Genomic DNA, 22,823 nt, shown 5'->3' with positions numbered 1-22,823 from the left:
GACCACGCCAGAATGCCCCTACCAAAGCCGCGTTATTCCAGCCGAGCTCAGAGGAGACAGTGCGAAAGCGAATAGCGTACTGTCCGACGGTGAGAGAACCCTGATGTAGGTTAAAGAGTGACTCAGTGAGAGAGGCTGGCCTGGCTCATCGAAGACCCTGCGAAAAGTATCCAAGAAAACTGGGAGACTCGAAACTACAGGGTCGTCACGTTCCCAGAGGGGATTCAACCAAGACAGTGCCTCCCCCTCCAGATGGGACATGATGAAGGCCACCTTGGCCCGATCAGAGGGATATTGCTGCGGCAACCATTCAAAGTGGAGGCTACACTGATTTAAGAACCCCCTACAAAGCTTGGGATCCCCGATGAAGTGAGGCGGTTTGGCAAGGCGGGGCGTCGGGAGAGCTGTAGAGGCGGAGGGAGGAGTCGGGGCTGCGGTAGCTGCCTGGAGGGCCGACAAGCGACTGTCAAAGGAGGCCATGTAAGACAAAATGTGGGCTTGAGTATCTTGTTGCTTACCCAGCTCCTGTTGGAGACTGGCCAGTTGAGTGGCAATTCCAGGATCGGCCACCTGCAGGGCCGACAAATGGGTGTCCATAGATTTCATGACCGACATAATGCGTCCCTGATTCTCCCGCAGGAAGAGCAACTCTTTCTGAGTAGCAGCATTAGTACCGGCGGAGTCCATGGCCTGATTGTACTGTTAGCGTGGGTGGTCAGGAGCTGTAATCTCCAGGAGTGGACCCTCTGGACCGTGACACCGAGGGGCCCCGGGCGAGTTGCCAGGTGGAAGCGACCCCTAAAAAGGGACCGTTAGGAGCAGGCCCAGGGGTTCGAGTACCTCGGTAGCCGGTACCGAGAGGGGCGGCTCAGGATGGACTGGAGTAGGACAGTGGGACTGAAGTGTAGATGACAGAACAGGGCTGGAACACAGGAGACAGGAATGGAGTAAGACTATAGACTGGAATGTGGAGGAACAGAAGTGTAGATGACAGGACAGAGTTGGAACACAGGAGACAGGAATAAAGGAAGACGGAAGGACTGGAGCAGGATAGAACTGGAACACCGGAGGCAGGACTGGAGTAGGACGGCAGGACTGGAACAGGATGGAACAGGAACACCGGAAGCAGGACTGGAGTAGGACGGCAGGACTGGAACAGGATGGAACAGGAACACCGGAGGCAGGACTGGAGTAGGATGGCAGGACTGGAGCAGGATGGAACAGGAACACTGGAGGCAGGACTGGAGTAGTATGGCAGGACTGGAGCAGGATGGAACAGGAACACTGGAGGCAGGACTGGAGTATGACGGCAGGCCTGGAGCAGGATGGAACAGGAACACCGGAGCCAGGAGACGAAGGAAACAGGAACACTGGAGCAGGACTGAGAATAACTATTAGCGAACACGGAAGGCAGGCTGCGAGGCTGCTGCAGGAAACACAGAGGACAGCACCGAGAGAGTGTAGAGAGCACAGGGGGAAGCAAGGCCCAGTGTGCAATGTAAAACAACAATCAGGCGCCTCCCTCAGGGTGAAGCGGCCTGATATAGCCCCGTCTGGTCTGCCATTGGTCCAAAGGTGCTTCCGGGTCAGGGCACAGCCGGAGCACAAGAAGCAGCAGGGAGGCGCGGCCACGGCCTATAGCGCATGCGCATTGCATGCAGGGATGGCGTCGGCCGCGAGCCCGTCAGAGGTGACCGCCGTGGCCGTCGGGTGGAGAGAGGCTGCGGCATGGAAGCTGAGACCGGCTGCGGCATGGGAGCGGAGGCCGGCTGCGGCGTGGGAGCGGAGGCCGGGTGAGTATGATGGAGCGGTGTAACACTCCTTATTGATTACCATCCGTGGGAACTCCATCTCCGCACCCGGTTGCTAAGCCAACCCATTTATCTCAATTACTCTTTCCCGTGCCCGTGCCAAAGTGGGATCCTGGAGCTGAGCTGTCCCGAACTTACAGAGGACAACTCTAGTTCGGGGATCAGTGGGGTCTCCTCGACCTCTCCTGCCAATACTTCTAAGGGAAACCTATCAGGGTTACATCCTGTCCCTAGGATGGCGACCCCTATGGCAGGTATCCCAGACTCGGCGTCTTTAGGTTCAGCGCACGGAATACCATTGTCCCTGAGAGGGTTAACTCTGGTCTCCCACAGGGACTAGAACAGGGGCAAGTCTCTTCCCAATATAGTCCCATATGGAAGAGTCTTTACTACTCCCACCACGTTTTACTTCCCCACACGGGGTGGAGAACGTGTCCTCTGCGGTCGGGTGCTCTCGGTGGTCCCCATGTATGCACACCACCCCCACCTTACGCCCATCAGGACTGTCCCCAGAAACCAGGGAACCCATGCACCATAGTTACCAAACTCCTCAAGTCCAAGAGAGCGTCCGTCTGGTACCCATTGAGTACCTGGCACAGATGACTTTCAGTACCAGCAGGGTTTGTAGAGGCAGTGCAGACTGGCTAGGCATACATAGATACCCGGCGGGTATACCCGCAGTCCATGGGTTCGGTTGTTAGGGGGCAGTTAGCAACCACATTTCCAGGCTCTTGGCATTGCCAACACTTAAGAACTGGGGCACGAGAGAACCTTGTGGCCACGTTAGGGGACATGGGATGGTTGACACTCTCCTTCTGAGATATCCCCTCAGTTCGGGCATGATCCGTATGGGCCTTGGTAGAGGGTTGTGGATTTTTCCCAGGCTCCTGAACTGATGGGGCCTTACGCGACAGCCGAAGTGGGTCAGTGTCCCGTATAAAGTCTTGTGTGGCTGTATACCTCTCAACCAGTCCTACCACCTGGTCCAGAGTGCCCGGTTCCCCTTGCCCCACCCAACGCTGTATGGCGGCTGGCAGTGCCCTCACCAGCCGGTCGACCACCACCCTCTCTACCATCTGGATCGGGGATAAAGTCTCAGGCTGTAGCCATTTTTTTTACCAGTTGCAGTACAGTTAGGTCCATATATATTTGGACAGAGACAACATTTTTCTAATTTTGGTTCTAGACATTACCACAATGAATTTTAAACAAAACAATTCAGATGCAGTTGAAGTTCAGACTTTCAGCTTTCATTTGAGGGTATCCACATTAAACTTTGATGAAGGGTTTAGGAGTTTCAGCTCTTTAACATGTGCCACCCTGTTTTTAAAGGGACCAAAAATAATTGGACAAATTAAATAATTGTAAATAAAATGTTCATTTCTAGTACTTGGTTGAAAACCCTTTGTTGGCAATGACTGCCTGAAGTCTTGAACTCATGGACATCACCAGACGCTGTGTTTCCTCCTCTTTGATGCTCTACCAGGCCTTCACTGCGGTGGTTTTCAGTTGCTGTTTGTTTGTGGGCCTTTCTGTCTGAAGTTTAGTCTTTAACAAGTGAAATGCATGCTCAATTGGGTTGAGATCAGGTGACTGACTTGGCCATTCAAGAATATTCCACTTCTTTGCTTTAATAAACTCCTGGGTTGCTTTGGCTTTATGTTTTGGGTCATTGCCCATCTGTAGTATGAAACGACGACCAATCAGTTTGGCTGCATTTGGCTGGATCTGAGCACATAGTATGGCTCTGAATACCTCAGAATTCATTCGGCTGCTTCTGTCCTGTGTCACATCATCAATAAACACTAGTGACCCAGTGCCACTGGCAGCCATGCATGCCCAAGCCATCACACTGCCTCCGCCGTGTTTTACAGAGGATATGGTATGCTTTGGATCATGAGCTTTACCACGCCTTCGCCATACTTTTCTCTTTCCATCATTCTGGTAGAGGTTGATCTTGGTTTCATCTGTCCAAAGAAAGTTCTTCCAGAACTGTGCTGGCTTTTTTAGATGTTTTTTTAGCAAAGTCCAGTCCAGCCTTTTGATTCTTGATGCTTATGAGTGGCTTGCACCGTGCAGTGAACCCTCTGTATTTACTTTCATGCAGTCTTCTCTTCATGGTAGATTTGGATATTGATACACCTACCTCCTGAAGAGTGTTGTTCATTTGGTTGGCTGTTGCGAAGGGGTTTCTCTTTACCATGGAGATTATTCTGCGATCATCCACCACTGTTGTCTTCCGTGGGCGCCCATGTCTTTTTGCATTGATGAGTTCACCAGTGCTTTCTTTCTTTCTCAGGATGTACCAAACTGTAGATTTTGCCACTCCTAATGTAGCAATTTCTCGGATGGTTTTTTTCTGTTTTTGCAGCTTAAGGATGGCTTGTTTCACTTGCATGGAGAGCTCCTTTGACAGCATGTTTCCTTCACAGCAAAACCTTCCAAATGCAAGCACCACACCTCAAATCAACTCCAAGCCTTTTATTTGCTTAATTGAGAATGACTTAACGAAGGGATTGCACACACCTGTCTATGAAATAGCCTTGGAGTCAATTGTCCAATTACTTTTGGTCCCTTTAAAAACAGGGTGGCACATGTTAAGGAGCTGAAACTCCTAAACCCTTCATCCAATTTTAATGTGGATACCCTCAAATGAAAGCTGAAAGTCAGAACTTCAACTGCATCTGAATAGTTTTGTTTAAAATTTATTGTGGTAATGTCTAGAACCAAAATTCGAAAAATGTTGTCTCTGTCCAAATATATATGGACCTAACTGTATAAGACCTGGGCTGGAGGAAATGGACCGGACCCCACTACCTTCCTGCAGTCCGTTTAAAAAATAAAAGCCCATACTGGGTTTTCCTGAATGAACTCATTGGTCCAAATAACTTGACCAGGCTCAAGCTCATTTTTATTCTGCCCTGTGAGTCAAAGGGACACTGCTGCGACGACAGGGCACTCCAGCGGATCTAATACGCTTCTGAGCGCATTCTGGGGGACACATAGCGACCCTCACATATGACTCTGGTCGCTGCCTCAAACTTATTACAAGTCAAAACTTGGGCATCAATCAAATTAATGGAAGAACCGCATTCAACAAAGGCAGTGGTCACCACAGGACCGCCAGCAAGTTCCAATTCCACCTGGAGCACAATTTTTACAAGCGAGAAAAAATGTACCTGGGAGTCTGGACAACCTCCTCGATTGTTGCCCAGAGTCAGTCATTTTTCTGACAGTTTCACTGAAGAAGGGCAGGAGAGGCAGTTCCTTTTCCAATGTCTAGAGGCTCCACAGTAAAAGCATAGTAGGTTGTCTCTACGGTGACTTCTCTCTTTCTCCTTAACAGAGACTGACCCAATCTCCATGGGCTCAGATAAAGGTGCAGTGTCACACAATTTGGAGTACAATGGAGTCTCTTGTTGCATCACTCCTCTAGCACGGCGCCTCCGGTCCATGTGGACCGCCTGCATCATGGCGTCCTCCAAGGTATCAGGAGGAGGATGAAGTGCCAGAGCGTCCTTTAGACGATCAGACAGGCCCTTGCGGAACAACCCCCTCAGGGCGTCGTCGTTCCAAGATACTTCGGCTACCCGACATCTATATTCTGAGCAGAACCATTCAGCGGAGTGACTCCCCTGTGTCACACTCATCACCATATCCTCTGCCAGACGCACTCTATCAGGCTCATCATAAATGTGCCCCAGAGCCTCAAAGAACAGGTTCACAGACATACGTTCAGAAGCAGAGGAAGAGAAAGTCCATGTATGTGGAGACCCCCTTAATAAGGACATTACAATCCCCACCCTCTGCCTTTTGTTTCCAGAAGCCCGGGGACGCAATTCGAAAACAGATTGCATCCCTCCTTGAAGACACTAAACAATTTTTTATCTCCGGGAAAAATTGTCGGGTAACTTTACCGGTGACTCAGGGTCCGCTAGGGAAACATCAGTGGGGCCCCCCTCCCGGAACCCCAATGGAGCAAGACCCCTGTAAAGCACCTGCCACATCTCTCTACACCTGTTGGTGCAAGTGAACCAGGGCTTGCTGCTCCAGGGATAGCTTCTGCATAATTTGGGAGAGGTTATTAACCTGTTTTGTGAGATCCTGTAGCGGATCCATAATATACTAACACCCCGGGTAATTAACCAGGTAACAACCAGGACCTGAACCATGTGACAAGGTAGGAAGTGGTCGGGGTAGAGGAGATGATAAACACAGGAGAGTAGTCAAACAAGCCAAGATCAGAACCAGGAGATCACGAGGTACCAATGGGGTGAGACAGGAGATTGTCAGAAGGGAAGCCAGAGGTCAGATATCCAAAAGAACAAACAGAGTACCGCATGGAGAGCACGCAAAACAATTGCAAACTGAGCACACACTCCAGGGGTCAGAAACACAGACTAGAAAGTATAGCTGACAAATACCCCTCCCAGATCCAAAGGGAGGCCAGCAAAATTAACCCTGAGAGAACAGGACATTAACCATGTCCTATCCATGGCAGAAAGATCTAATAAAAATTTGTCAGGTGGTAAAAAAATTATGTCCCACATTGAACACAATAATAAGACACAAAAACAATTATAATTCAGGAATCAGTTTGCTGTACATCTCTCCTTGTTTTGCATGTGACATAAGTTTTGTTGTGCGGGGGGGGCTGGTTAGAATAGAAGCATCGTCAGTCATGTTTGGTGGATCCTGTGTTACTTGTATAGTGTGGGGTCTGTCACCCTCTACCTGCCCTCCATGTGTAGTGCGGGGTTCAGTCACTCTACCTTCCCTTCATGTGTACTGCAGGGGTCTGTCACACTCTACCTTCCCTTCATATACACCAAAAAAAAGAAAAATCTAGACTTGTGGCACTTCCAAAAATACCGAAACCAAAAATGAGAAAAAGAAAGCAAAATGCCATAAAATACAAATTTTATTGATGTAGGGACAAAAATGCAAAAATAAGCCGCTTTCAAGAAAGGAATACACCAAAAATAAAACCAAATGTTAATTGAAAAGTCACCCTTAAAGGGAACCTCTCAACGGAAGTTGGCGGCCTATGTAAATGGCCTGTGTCCGGTCCGATGGGCGGTGTTTCTTCTTTTTTTCTCCACCCCATCCATGGCCCCCGTCCACTATCTTTTCCAGAATTCTTGTAGTTCTACTTCATAGTTCGCGCGTGCGCAGTCTTGCTTTGCGCACGCGCAGTATGCTTTGCCCAACTGCGGGCAAAGCCGAAAATCATTACTGCACATAGTATACCTGCGCATGCGCAGTAATGATTTTTGGCTTTGCCCGCAGTTGGGCAAAGCATACTGCGTGTGTGCGAAGCAAGATTGCTTTGCGCACGCGCATACTATGGAGTAGAACTGCTAGAATGCCGGAAAAGATCGCAGACGGGGGCCATGGAAGGGGTGGAGAAAAAAAAGAACACTTCCCATCGGACCGGACACAGGCCATTTACATAGGCCGCCAACTTACGGTGACAGATTCCCTTTAATGCTTAACTCAATTTGGGCTCCAAAAAGGCTTGTATGAAGGGTGCAAAGAGAATTATCAAATGCTTCAATGAAAAGTGTGTTAGAGCCTATGGACTATAATAATCCAGTGAAAAAGCCCAAAAAGGGTGAAAGATCAACATACACATTAAATATACAAAAATGGGTATACACAAAATGGAGGTGATAGATTACACCAATGTGTAACAAAAAAGGGGGGATCCCTAGAAAAAAAAATGCACTAATTGTTCATCAATATAAGTTATATAAATATATTAGGTAAGTCACCTTTAAGTATAGCATAGAGGTAGGAGCAATAAGGAAAGGCAATATAAAATCTCCATTAATGTATGTCTCTTGTAATCAATAGAAAAATCCATATAAAATGTGCAGATGGTAACAATAAAAGAGATAATCAATAAGATATGGTGTCAAAAAATGCAGAAAGGGTTAATTAACCTGGCATATTACCTTAGGACGGCTGACAGACCCCGACGCGCGTTTTGTTTTTTCGTTAGGTGCCCGACACCGCAGAGTACAATCCTTACCCTGGCACCAGAGAGTACAATCCTGAGCCCAGCATCGGAGATACCCCCTAAAGAAAAAGCTAAACGCGGGTCTGTCACTCCCTACCTACCCTCCATGTGTATTGTGAGGTCTGTCACTCCCTACCTGCCCCCTATGTGTAGTGTGGGGTCTGTCACTCCCTACCTGCCCTCAATCTGTAGTGTGGGGTTCTTTCACTCACTACCTGCCCTCCATGTGTATTGTGGGATCTGTCACTGCCTACATGCCCTGCATGTGTAGTGTGGGGGGTCTGTCACTCCCTACCTGCCCTTCATGTGTAGGGTGGGGGTCCGTCACTCCCTACCTGCCCTTCATGTGTAGTACAGGGGTCTGTCACTCCCTACCTACCCTCCATGTGTAGTGCAGGGGTCGGTCACACCCTACCTGCCATCCAGGTGTAGTGCGCGGTTCTGTCACTCCCTAACTAACCCCTATGTGTAGTGTGGGGTCTGTCACTCCCTACCTGCCCTCTATGTGTAGTGTGGGGTTCTTTCACTCCCTACCTGCCCTCCATGTGTATTGTGGGGTCTGTCACTCCCTACCTGCCCTGCATGTGTAGAGTGGGGGTCTGTCACTCCCTACCTGCCCTCCAGGTGTAGTGGCGAGTTCTGTCACTCCCTACCTGCCCTCCAGGTGTAGTGTGGGGTCTGTCACTCCCTACCTCCCCTCCAGGTGTAGTGCAGAGTTCTGTCACTGCAGAGTGGGGGTCTGTCACTCCCCACCTGCACTTCATGTGTATTGTGGGGTCTGTCATAGAATCATAGAATCGTAGAGTTGGAAGGGACCTCCTGGGCCATCTGGTCCAACCCCCTGCTCAAAGCAGGATTCGCTAAATCATCCCAGTCAGATGTCTGTCCAGCCTCTGTTTGAAGACTTCCATTGAAGGAGAACTCACCACTTCTCGTGGCAACTTGTTCCACTCATTGATCACTCTAACTGTCAAAAAGTTTTTTCTAATATCTAATCTGTGTCTCCTCCCATTCAGTTTCATCCCATTGCTTCTAGTCTTTCCTTGTGCAAATGAGAATAAAGTTGATCCTTCTACAATGTGACAGCCCTTTAGATATTTGTAGACAGCTATTAAGTCTCCTCTCAGTCTTCTCTTTTGCAATCCCAAACAATCCCAAATCCTGCAACCTTTCCTCATAAGACAGGGTTTGCAGACCGGTCACCATTCTGGTTGCTCTTTTCTGAACTTGCTCCAGTTTGTTGATGTCTTTTTTAAAATGTGGTGCCCAAAACTGGACACAATATTCCAGATGAAGTCTGACCAAAGAGGAGTAGAGGGAAATAATGACTTCACGTGATCTAGACTGTATGCTTCTGTTAATACATCCTAGAATTGCATTTGCCTTTTTTGCTGCTGCATCACACTGTTGACTCATATTCAGTCTGTGATCTATTAGTATACACAAGTCTTTTTCACATGTGCTGTTGCTTAGCCCTATTCCTCCCATTCTGTATATGCTTTTTTCATTTTTATTGCCCAGATGTAGTACTTTGCATTTTTCCCTGTTAAAAACCATTGGTACCCCACTTGAGACATTCTTCCAACTGGATGTGCAGCCATTTACGACCACTCTTTGGGTCCGATCACTAAGCCAGTTATGAATCCACCTAACAGTTGCCTTGTCCATTCCATACTTAGTCATTTTTTCAATAAGGATTGTATGAGATACTTTGTCAAATGCTTTGCTGAAGTCAAGATATACTATATCTACAGCATTTCCTTGATCCACCCAATCAGTGATTCTGTCATAGAAGGAAATTAAGTTAGTCTGACATGACTTATTAGTTACAAACCCATGCTGACTCTGTTTAATCACTTCATTCTTATCCAGGTACTGACATACATGTTGTTTAATAATTTGTTCAAAGATCTTTCCTGGTATAGAAGTCAGACTCACCGGCCTATAGTTGCCTGGGTCCACCTTCTTCCCCTTTTTGAAGATAGGAACAACATTTGCTCTTCTCCAGTCTTCTGGGACTTCTCCTATTCTCCAAGAATTTTCAAAGATTATGGAGAGGGGTTCAAAAATTTCTTCTGCTATCTCCTTCAGTACTCTGGGGTGTAATTCATCTGGACCTGGAGACGTGAATTCATTTAGGTTAGCTAAGTGTTTCCTCACTATCTTTCTGTTTTATAGATATCCTGGATTCTTCTATTCCCTTAATAGGACAGTGAAGAACAGTTGATGTTACATTTCCTTTCTGAGAAAACAGATGCAAAATAGGAATTTAAAAGTTCGGCCTTCTCAACATCCTGTCTTACCATTTCATTATTTTCATCCTGTAAAAATCATATAGCATCTTTGACTTTTCTTTTACTTTTGACATATCCCCAAAATCCTTTATTATTGCTTTTGACATCTCTTGCAAGCCTCAATTCATTGTCAGCTTTAGATAATCTGATTTGTGCCCTGCAGGTTCTGCAGACAGCATTATATTCTTCTTTAGATATGCCTCCCTCTTTCCATTTTATAAACATTTTTTTCTTCCTTTTTAGCATGTGCTTAAGTTCTGTGTTCATCCATTCTGGCTTCCTTAAATGCTTCCAATTCTTCCCTCTTTTCGGAATTGTTAACAATTGTGCTTTGAGAATTTCATTTTTCAAGATTTCCCATCCTTCCTGGACATTTTTGTCTTTAAGGATATCCAGCCATTGGATCCCTCCAATTCTCTTTCTGAATCCCTTAAAATCTGCCTTTTTGAAATCTAACCTTGACGTCTGAGTCTTCACAGGTCTTCCGCCTCTAGTTATCCAAAATTCTAAAATAGCATGGTCGCTACCTCCTAGGGTCCCAGCCACTTTTACCTCCTCAACCATTTCCTCCCTGTTTATAAGGATTAGATCCAAGGTAGCAGTTCCCCTTGTTTTCTCCCCTACCTTTTGGAAGATAAAGTTGTCAGCAAGAGAGGATAAGAATTTCCTTGACCTGTTAGTTTTGCCTGAGAGAGATTCCCAACAAATGTATGGATAGTTGAAATCTCCCATGACAACTATGTCATATTTTTTTGAGAACTTGGCCATTTAATGCATAAAGAGTTCATCCATATCTTCAGCTTGCACAGGCGGCCTGTAGTAAATGCCTACAATGGTGTCCTTTCCATTGTTCTGTCCTTGTATTCTTACAAATGCAATTTCCACAGAACTCCCAGTCTCTGAAGCTTCAATCTCTGTGCAGATATACGCGTTTCTAACATACAATGCGACACCTCCTCCTCGTTTATCAAGTCTGTTTCTTGCAAATAAGTTGTATCCTTCTAGTCTTGTATTCCAATCATGTGTATTGTCCCACCAAGTTTCAGTGATTCCAATGACATCATATTTCCTTTCCTGCGTTAGTAGTTCCAATTCTCCTTGTTCGTTGCCCATGCTTTGTGCATTAGTATAGAAACATTTTAGTTTGTGATTGGTTTCTCTTTCTCCAATATTTTTATTAATTAGATTCTTTTGTCTTTTTCTTCCTTTCCACTTCTAATAGCAGAGTTCTCAATAGCATTTGTCAGGTGTATGGCTTTTTCTGGTCTTTTGCTTCCCTTCCCATGTTGTTCTAGTTTAAAGCTCTCCTGATGAGTGTAGCAAGGCGACTTCCAAATACATGTTTTCCAGTCTTCGTAAGGTGCACCCCATCTCTAGCAAGTAGTCCATCGTAAAGGTAATTCACTCTGTGATCCATAAATCCAAATCGTTGCTGACGGCACCATCGACGTAGCCAGTTGTTCACCTGCAGAATCTTATTCCACCTCCTTGTTCCATGGCCATCCACTGGGAGGATGGAAGAGAAGACCACCTGCGCTCCCAGTTCTTTCACTTTCTTGCCTAAGTCTTCAAAGTCTCTGCAGATGGTTTCCATGTCGTTTCTTGCGGTGTCATTTGTCCCCACATGTAGTATCAGGAATGAGTAGTCATCTGTAGGTCTGAAGAGTCCTGATATCCTGTCAGACACATCTTTAATTTTTGCACCTGGAAGACAGCACATTTCTCTTGAAGTTATATCCGGTCTGCAGATAGCGGCCTCTGTTCCTATCAACAGGGAATCCCCCATGACCACCACTCTCCGTTTCTTCTTCACAACATTTTTCTTTCTCCATCCAGGAGGACTCTGAAGGCATACAAGGTTGCTGTTTGTGGGCAAAGTCTTATCCTGATGTATTTCTTCATCGTTTTCCTGCGTGAGAGCCTGGTACTGGTTCCTGAGAAGTATGGGTGCTCACTGCCTCCTGATCCTCCTGCTTCTCTGGGTCACATGTGTCCATTCCTCTGTTTCTTCAGGTGCACTTCGAATTTCTTCTCTTTCTGTAACATGAAGAGATAATTCTGCTTTGTCTAAGAACTCTTCACCTTCCTTAATGATCTTCAACGTAGCTAACCTCTCTTCGAGATTTTGCAACTTTTCCTCTAACAGGGACACAAGCTTGCATTTGTGGCATGTGAAGTTTGGCTTTTCCACTGGTAAGTCTGTGAACATGTAGCAAGAAATGCAGCTCACCAAATGGCTCCTGGCCCCTTCCATATTGAGATTTCTTAAAAACGATGAAAGATGAGGCAAAATTTTTCCCCTGGTTTTCCGATCTCTTTTCAGCTGCAACGGTCAAAACCCAGTGATTGTTGAGCTCGCGGAGACTCTTCACTTATCCCAACTCTTCCCCTGGTTTTCCGATCTCCTCTTTTCAGCTGCAACGGCCAAAACCCAGTGATCGTTGAGCTCGCGGAGACTCTTCACTTATCCAAGAAGGCACTGGGAATATTCAAATGATCTCCTCAAGACTCTTCCCCTGGTTTTCCGATCTCCTCTTTTCAGCTGCAACAGCCAAAACCCAGTGATCGCTGAGCTCGCGGAGACTCTTCACTTAACCCAGAAGGAACTGGGAATATGCAAATGATCTCCTCAAGACTCTTCCCCTGGTTTTCCGATCTCCTCTTTTCAGCTGCAACAGCCAAAACCCAGTGATCGTTGAGCTCGCGGAGACTCTTCACTTATCCCAGAAGGCACTGGGAACATTCAAATGATCTCCTCAAGACTCTTCCCCTGGTTTTCCGATCTCCTCTTTTCAGCTGCAACAGCCAAAACCCAGTGATCGTTGAGCTCGCGGAGACTCTTCACTTAACCCAGAAGGAACTGGGAATATGCAAATGATCTCCTCAAGACTCTTCCCCTGGTTTTCCGATCTCCTCTTTTCAGCTGCAACGGCCAAAACCCAGTGATAGTTGAGCTCGCGGAGACTCTTCACTTAACCCAGAAGGCACTGGAAATATGCAAATGATCTCCTCAAGACTTTCCCCCTGGTCACTCCCTACCTGCCCCCCAGGTGTAGTTTGGGGTTCTGTCACTCCCTACCTGCCCTCCATATGTAGTGTGGGGTCTGTCACTCCCTACCTACCACCCTTCATGTGTAGTGCAGGGGTCTGTCACTCCCTACCTACCCTCCATGTGTAGTGCTGGGGTCTGTTACTCCCTACCTGTCTTCCATGTGTATTTTGTTGATCTGTCATTCCCTACTTGCCCTGCATGTGTAGTGTGAAGGTCTGTCACTCCCTACCTGCCCTCCATGTGTTCTGTGGGGTCTGTCACACCCTATCTGCCCTCCAGGTGTAGTGCAGGTTCTGTCACTCCCTAACTGCCCCCTATGTGTAGTGTGGGGTCTGTCACTCCCTACCTGCCCTCCATGTGTAGAGTGGGGTTCTTTCACTCCCTACCTGCCCTCCAGGTGTAGTGTGGGGTTCTGTCACTCCCTACCTGCCCTCCAGGTGTAGTGTGAGGTCTGTCACTCCCTACCTCCCCTCCAGGTGTAGTGCAGAGTTCTGTCACTCCCTACCTGCCCTCCAGGTGTAGTGTGGGGTCTGTCACTCCCTACCTCCCCTCCAGGTGTAATGCAGAGTTCTGTCACTCTCTACCTGCCCTCCAGGTGTAGTATGGGGTCTGTCACTCCCTACCTGCCTTCCAGGTGTAGTGTGGGGTCAGTCACTCCTTACCTGTCCTCCATGTGTAGTGTGGGGTTCTGTGACCCCCTACCTGCCCTCCATGTGTAGTGTGGGGTTCTGTCACTCCCTAACTTCCCCCTATATGTAGTGTGGGGTCTGTCACTGCCTACCTGCCCTCCATGTGTAGTCTGGGGTTCTTTCACTCCCTACCTGCACTCCATGTATATTGTAGGGTCTGTCATTCCCTACCTGTCCTGCATGTGTAGTGTGGAGGTCTGTTGCTCCCTACCTGCCCTCCATGTGTATTGTGGGGTCTGTCACACCCTACCTGCCCTCCAGGTGTAGTGTGGGGTCTGTCATTCCCTACCTGCCCTCCATGTGTAGTGTGGGGTCTGTCACTCCCTACCTACCCTCCATGTGCATTTTGGGGTCTGCCACTCCATACCTACCCTCCATGTGTACTGCAGGTTTCTGTCACTCCCTACCTGTCCTCCATATGTAGTAAGGGGTTCTTTCACTCCCTACCTGCACTCCATGTATATTGTGGGGTCTGTCATTCCCTACATGTGCTGCATGTGTAGTGTGGCGGTCTGTCACACCCTACCTGCCCTCCAGGTGTAGTGTGGGGTCTGTCACACCCTACCTGCCCTCCATGTGTAGTGTGGGGTCTGTCACTCCCTACCTACCCCCCATGTGCATTTTGGGGTGTCACTCCCTACCTACCCTCCATGAGTACTGCAGGTTTCTGTCACTCCCTACCAGTCCTCCATGTGTAGTATGGGGTTCTTTCACTCCCTACCTGTCATCCATGTGTAGTGTGGGGTTCTTTCATTCCCTACCTGCCCGCCATGTGTAGTGTGGGGTTCTTTCACTCCCTACCTGCCCTCCATGTGTAGTGTGGGGTTCTTTCACTCCCTACCTGCCCTCCATGTGTATTGTGGTGTCTGTCACGCCCTACCTGCCCTGCATGTGTAGTGTGGGGGCTGTCATTCCCTACCTGCCTTCCATGTATATTGTGGGGTCAGTCACACCCTACCTGCCCTCCAGGTGTAGTGCAGGGTTCTGTCATTCCCTACCTGCCCTCCAGGTGTAGGGCGGAGTTCTGTCAGTCCCTACCTGTCCTCCAGGTGTAGTGTGGGGTCTGTCACTCCCTAACTGCCCCTATGTGTAGTGTGGGGTCTGTCACTCCCTACCTGCCCTCCATGTGTAGTGTGGGGTTGTTTCACTCCCTACCTGCCCTCCATGTGTATTGTGGGGTATGTCACTCCCTACCTGTCCTGCATGTATAGTGTGGGGGTCTGTCACTCCCTACCTCCCCTCCATGTGTATTGTGGGGTCTGTCACACCCTACCTACCCTCCATGTATAGTGCAGGGGTCCGTCACTCCCTACGTTCCCTCCATGTATAGTGCAGGGGCTGTCACTCCCTACCTGCCCTTCATGTGGAGTGTGGGGTCTGTCACTCCCTACCTACCCTCCATGTGTAGTGCAGGGGTCTGCCACTCCCTACCTGTCCTCCATGTATAGTGTGGGGGGGTCTGTCACTCCCTACCTGCCCTCCATGTGTGTGTGTATTGTGGGGTCTGTCACACTCTACCTGCCCTCCAGGTTTAGTGCGGGGTTCTGTCACACTCTACCTGCCCTCCAGGTTTAGTGCGGGGTTCTTTCACTTCCTACCTGCCCTCCAGGTGTAGTACGGGGTTCTTTCACTCCCTACCTGCCCTTTATGTGTAGTGTGGGGTCTGTCTCTCTCTACCTCCCCTCCAGGTGTAGTGCGGGGTTCTGTCACTCCCTACCTGCCCTCCAGGTGTAGTGAGGGGTCTGTCACTCCCTACCTGCCCTTCAGGTGTAGTGTGGGGTCTGTCACTCCCTATCTGTCCTCCATGTGTAGTGTGGGGTTCTGTCTCTCCCTAACTGCCCCCTATGTGTGTAGTGTGGGGTCTGTCACTCCCTACCTGCCCTCCATGTGTAGTGTGGGGTTCTTTCACTTCCTACCTGCCCTCCATGTGTATTGTGGGGTTTGTCACTCCCTACCTGTCCTGCATGTGTAGTGTGGGGGTCTGTCACTCCCTACCTGTCCTCCTTGTGTAGTGTGGGGTCTGTCACTCCCTACCTACCCTCCATGTGTAGTGCGGGGGTCTGTCACTCCCTACCTACCCTCCATGTGTAGTGCAGAGGTCTGTCACTCTCTCAATAAAAAATGGTTTGGTCTCACCATTGGTATTAGATATAGCATTCCAGCATCAGGGCGAATCCTGTTGGAGAGACGATCCACTCATGGGGAGCTGAGACATGGGAAAACCAGTGTTAATGTAAAGTATTCCCCTACACTCCCTGTCGTGCCCCAGCGTTACTCCTGTTCTAACAAGGACAGGCCCCAAGTGGATCCTGTAGTGGACACCCCCCACTGATAAGGGGGAAAATAGACAGAAGCTCCCTATGCGTTTCTTCCCCAATGGTGGGGATTCATCAGGGGAGTCAAATAGATATAAAGCAGTAGGAAAGGATATATAGAATTAGTATTATCCGTTAAGTCCACAGGCCCTGCAGTGGCGAGGTGCCTAACAAACTAGTGTGACTGTCCCTGTCACTACCAAGTGGAATGCTTTTTTTTATTGAGCACTGGTTCACATGAGCACTTTTTTTGTAATGTTTTTGTGTGTTATGTCTAGTGTTGAGCGATACCAGCCGATACTGAAAAATATCGTATCGGAATGGATCGGCCGATTCCGATCCCGGAAGTCCCATTCAAGTCAATGGGACAGAAATATCGGAATTGAAAAAAACCCTCTCTTGCCTTGTACAGCCTGTTCGGGAGGGGGGAAGAGTGTGGGCGGTGCATGGGCAGACACTGTGTGTGTCTGTGTGTGCGGGTGGGGTCTCTACGGGCCTCTCGGTGGTCTGTACGGGCCTCTCGGGGTCCTGTGCCGGCCTGTTGGGGGCCTGTGCGGCTGTCGGTGGTCTGTATGGGCCTCTTGGGGGCCTGTGCCGGCCTGCCGGGGGCCTGTGCCGGCTGCCGGTGGTCTGTATGGGCCTCTCGGGGGCCTGTGCCGGTGGTCTGTATGGCCCTCTTGGGGGCCTGTGCCGGCTGTCGGTGGTCTGTACGGGCCTGCCGGGGATCTTGTGTGTGTGCAGGCATCGTCCGATGGGGACTACAAGTCCCATCGGGCGATGCCTGTTACACTGACAGTGATTGACACATTAGCCAATGATGGGACAGTAGTAGTCCCATCATTCGGCTAATGTGTTGAATGTAAAAAAAAACAACAAAAAAAACATACTACATACATACTACATTCATACAACATACATATATACTACATACATACATACTACATATATACATACTACATACATGCTACATACATAAAACATTCATACAACATACATACATCCTACATATATCCAACATACATATATACTACATACATACTACATACAACATACATACATACTACATACATGCTTCATATATACTACATTCATACAACATACATACACTCACTGGCCACTTTATTAGGTACACCATGCTAGTAAGGGGTTGGACCCCCTTTTGCCTTCAGAACTGCCTCAATTCTTCGTGGCAGAGATTCAACAAGGTGCTGGAAGCATTCCTCAGAGATTTTGGACCATATTGACATGATGGCATCACACAGTTGGCGCAGATTTGTCGGCTGCACATCCCTGATGCGAATCTCCCGTTCCACCACATCCCAAAGATGCTCTATTGGATTGAGATCTGGTGACTGAGGAGGCCATTTGAGTACAGTAAACTCATTGTCATGTTCAAGAAACCAATCTGAGATGATTCGAGCTTTATGACATGGCGCATTATCCTGCTGAAAGTAGCCATCAGATGTTGGGTACATTGTGGTCATAAAGGGATGGACATGGTCAGCAACAATACTCAGGTAGGCTGTGGCGTTGCAACGATGCTCAATTGGTACCAAGGGGCCCAAAGAGTGCCCAGAAAAAATTCCCCACACCATGACACCACCACCACCAGCCTGAACCGTTGATACAAGGCAGGATGGATCCATGCTTTCATGTTGTTTACGCCAAATTCTGACCCTACCATCCGAATGTCGCAGCAGAAATCGAGACTCATCAGACCAGGCAACGTTTTTCCAATCTTCTACTGTCCAATTTCGATGAGCTTGTGCAAATTGTAGCCTCAGTTTCCTGTTCTTAGCTGAGAGGAGTGGTACCCAGTGTGGTCTTCTGCTGCTGTAGCCCATCTGCCTCAAAGTTCGACGCACTGTGCGTTCAGAGATGCTCTTCTGCCTACCTTGGTTGTAACGGGTGGCAATTTGAGTCACTGTTGCCTTTCTATCAGCTCGAACCAGTCTGCCCATTCTCCTCTGACCTCTGGCATCAACATGGCATTTCCGGCCACAGAACTGCCGCTCACTGGATTTTTTTTCTTTTTCGGACCATTCTCTGTAAACCCTAGAGATGGTTGTGCGTGAAAATCCCAGTAGATCAGCAGTTTCTGAAATTCTCAGACCAGCCCTTCTGGCACCAACAATCATGCCACGTTCAAAGGCACTCAAATCACCTTTCTTCCCCATACTGATGCTCGGTTTGAACTGCAGGAGATTGTCTTGACCATGTCTACATGCCTAAATGCACTGAGTTGCCGCCATGTGATTGGCTGATTAGAAATTAAGTCTTAACACACAGTTGGACAGGTGTACCTAATAAAGTGGCCAGTGAGTGTATATACTACATTATACACACATGCTACATACATACTACATTCATACAACATACATACATGCTTCATATATACTACATTCATACAACATACATACTACATACAACATACATACATAGTACATACAACATACATACATAGTACATTCATCCAACATACATATATACTACATACATACATACATACATAATGCTACAGACATACAACATGCATACTGCATACAATACATTCATACAATACATACATAGACATACAGTACATATAACACAGAGTACATACTCACCATTACTTGTCACTTTGATCCTCGAAGCCAGTGTCATCTAAGGAAAAATATGAAAATAACAAATCACCAAATACTCCCTGATCCGCAGAAATCCATGAGTGAGTGTCCCACGCCGATCTCCCCTGGAGAGCAGCAGCATCAGCTGATGCGACCGCTCTCTACGGGGCTCAGGAATCCAGTGTTGGGAGGTAGGTATCCTCCCGCACTGTATTCCTCCGCCACTGTAAAAAAATAGTCCCTGGTCTCACTTTATGGCAAATGCTGCGTGGGAACTTTTTCACACAGCAATGCCAAAAGTGAGACTAGGGACTATTTTTTTACAGTGGCGGAGGAATACAGTGCGGAAGGATACCTACCTCCCGACACTGGATTCCTTGAGCCCCTAGAGAGCGGTCGCATCAGCTGATGCTGCTGCTCTCCACGGGAGATCAGCGTGGGACACGTGTGGATTTCTCCGGATCAGGGAGTATATGGCTTGTTTGTTATTTTCATATTTTTCCTTAGATGACACTGGCTTCGGGGAACAATGTGACAAGTATTGGTGAGTATGTACTCTATGTTATATGTACTGTATGTCTATGTATGTATTGTATGAATGTATTGTATGAATGTGTTGTATGTTGTATGTATGCAGTATGTAGTATGTATGTATGTTGTATGTCTGTAGCATGTTGTATGTATGTAGTATGTATGTAGCATGTATGTAGTATATATGTATGTTGTATGAATGTAGTATATATGTAGCATGTATGTAGTATCTATGTATGTTGCATGAATGCAGTATATACAGTTGTGGCCAAAAGTATTGACACCCCTGCAATTCTGTCAGATAATACTCAGTTTCTTCCTGAAAATGATTGCAAACACAAATTCTTTGGTATTATTAGCTTCATTTAATTTGTCTTAAATGAAAAAACACAAAAGAGAATGAAGCAAAACATTGATCATTTCACACAAAACTCCAAAAATGGGCCAGACAAAAGTATTGGCACCCTCAGCCTAATACTTGGTTGCACAACCTTTAGCCAAAATAACTGCGACCAACCGCTTCCGGTAACCATCAATGAGTTTCTTACAATGCTCTGCTGCAATTTTAGACCATTCTTCTTTGGCAAACTGCTCCAGGTCCCTGATATTTGAAGGGTGCCTTCTCCAAACTGCCATTTTTAGATCTCTCCACAGGTGTTCTATGGTATTCAGGTCTGGACTCATTGCTGGCCACCTTAGAAGTCTCCAGTGCTTTCTCTCAAACCATTTTCTAGTGCTTTTTGAAGTGTGTTTTGGGTCATTGTCCTGCTGGAAGACTCATGACCTCTGAGGGAGACCCAGCTTTCTCACACTGGGCCCTACATTATGCTGCAAAATTTGTTGGTAATCTTCAGACTTCATAATGCCATGCACACGGTCAAGCAGTCCAGTGCCAGAGGCAGCAAAGCAACCCCAAAATATCAGGGAACCTCCGCCATGTTTGACTGTAGGGACCGTGTTCTTTTCTTTGAATGCCTCTTTTTTTCTCCTGTAAACTCTATATTGATGCCTTTGCCCAAAAGGCTCTACTTTTGTCTCATCTGACCAGAGAACATTCTTCCAAAACGTTTTGGGCTTTTTCAGGTAAGTTTTGGCAAACTCCAGCCTGGCTTTTTTATTGCTCGGGGTAAGAAGTGGGGTCTTCCTGGGTCTCCTACCATACAGTCCCTTTTCATTCAGACGCCGACGGATAGTACGGGTTGACACTGTTGTACCCTCGGACTGCAGGGCAGCTTGAACTTGCTTGGATGTTAGTCAAGGTTCTTTATCCAACATCCACACAATCTTGCGTTGAAATCTCTTGTCAATTTTTCTTTTCCGTCCACATCTAGGGAGGTTAGCCACAGTGCCATGGGCTTTAAACTTCTTGATGACACTGCGCACGGTAGACACAGGAACATTCAGGTCTTTGGAGATGGACTTGTAGCCTTGAGATTGCTCATGTTTCCTCACAATTTGGTTTCTCAAGTCCTCAGACAGTTCTTTGGTCGTCTTTCTTTTCTCCATGCTCAATGTGATACACACAAGGACACAGGACAGAGGTTGAGTCAACTTTAATCCATGTCGACTGGCTGCAAGTGTGATTTAGTTATTGCCAACACCTGTTAGGTGCCACAGGTAAGTTACAGGTGCTGTTAATTACACAAATTAGAGAAGCATCACATGATTTTTCGAACAGTGCCAATACTTTTGTCCACCCTCTTTTTTATGTTTGGTGTGGAATTATATCCAATTTGGCTTTAGGACAATTCTTTTTGTGTTTTTTCATTTAAGACAAATTAAATGAAGATAATACCAAAGAATTTGTGTTTGCAATCATTTTCAGGAAGAAACTGAGTATTATCTGACAGAATTGCAGGGGTGTCAATACTTTTGGCCACAACTGTATGTAGCATGTTTGTAGTATGTATATGTAGTATGTATGTATGTTGTATGAATGTAGTATATATGTAGCATGTATGTAGTATGTATGTATGAATGTAGTATATAAGTAGCATGTATGTAGTATGCATGTATGTTGTATGAATGTAGTATATATGAAGCATGTATGTAGTATATATGTAGTATGTAGTATATATGTATGTTGTATGAATGTAGTATATATGTAGCATGTATGTACTATGTATGTATGTTGTATGAATGTAGTATATATGAAGCATGTATGTAGTATATATGTATGTTGTATGAATGTAGTATATATGAAGCATGTATGTATGTTGTATGTAGTATATATGTAGTATGTAGTATATATGTATGTTGCATGAATGTAGTATATATGTAGCATGTATGTAGTATGTATGTATGTTGTATATGTAGCATGTATGTATGTATGTTGTATATATGTAGCATGTATGTAGTATATATGTATGTTGTATATGTAGCATGTATGTATGTATGTTGTATATATGTAGTATGTATGTAACATGTATGTAGTATGTATGTAGTATATATGTATGTTGTATGAATGTAGTATATATGTAGTATGTATGTAGTATGTATATAGTATGTATGTATGTAGTATATATGTATGTTGTATGTATGTAGTATGTATGTAGTATATATGTATGTTGTATGTATGTAGTATGTATGTAGCATGTATGTAGTATGTATGTATATATGTAGTATGTATGTAGTATGTTTTGGTTTTTTTTTTACATTCAACACATTAGCCGGATGATGGGACTACTACTGTCCCATCATTGGCTAATGTGTCAATCACTGTCAGTGTAGCAGGCATCGCCCGACGGGACTTGTAGTCCCATCGGACGATGCCTGCACACACACGACCCCCGGCAGGCCCGCACAGACCACAGGCAGCCGGCACAAGCCCCGCGGCAGGCCCGTACAGACCCCCGGCAGCCTTCACAGACCCCCGGCAGGCCCGCACAGACCACAGGCAGCCGGCACAGGCACCCGGCAGTCGGCACAGACCCCCGAGAGGCCCGCACAGACCACCGGCAGCCAGCACAGGCACCCGGCAGGCCCGTACAGACCACCGGCACAGGCCCCTGAGAGGCCCGTACAGACCGCCGGCAATCGGCACAGACCCCCCGCAGTCGGCACAGACCGCGCATCATGATGACGTCATTTCAGCAGCCAATCACAGCCATGCCAATAGTTGACATGCCTAACAGGATGTGCCCACACTTCTGAGGATTCCCATTGGCTGACTCAAATCGAGCAGGCTGATAGCTTTATAGGAACTTCTGATTCCGGTATCCGATACGAAAAAAGTATCGGAAGTCAGTATCGGAATTCCGATACAGCTAATATCGGCCGATACCCGATACTTGCGGTATTGGAAAGCTCAACACTAGTTATGTCCTTTTAATGGTTCATTAAAGGTTATGTTTTAATTGACTTTATGTGGGATACTCTCTAGGCTGTGTGCAACATTTAACCCCTGAGGGTTTTTTGGAATAGTGTCAAAAAGCTCACACTATAGCTGAGTGCACGTCTGTCACTCTCTACCTGCCCTCCATGTGTAGTGTGGGGTCTGTCACTCC

Source organism: Dendrobates tinctorius, unplaced genomic scaffold, assembly GCF_039654945.1.
Source record: "Dendrobates tinctorius isolate UK_male_01 unplaced genomic scaffold, ASM3965494v1 ptg000003l, whole genome shotgun sequence".
Classification (NCBI taxonomy): domain Eukaryota; kingdom Metazoa; phylum Chordata; class Amphibia; order Anura; family Dendrobatidae; genus Dendrobates; species Dendrobates tinctorius.
This window is presented reverse-complemented; position numbering follows the sequence as displayed.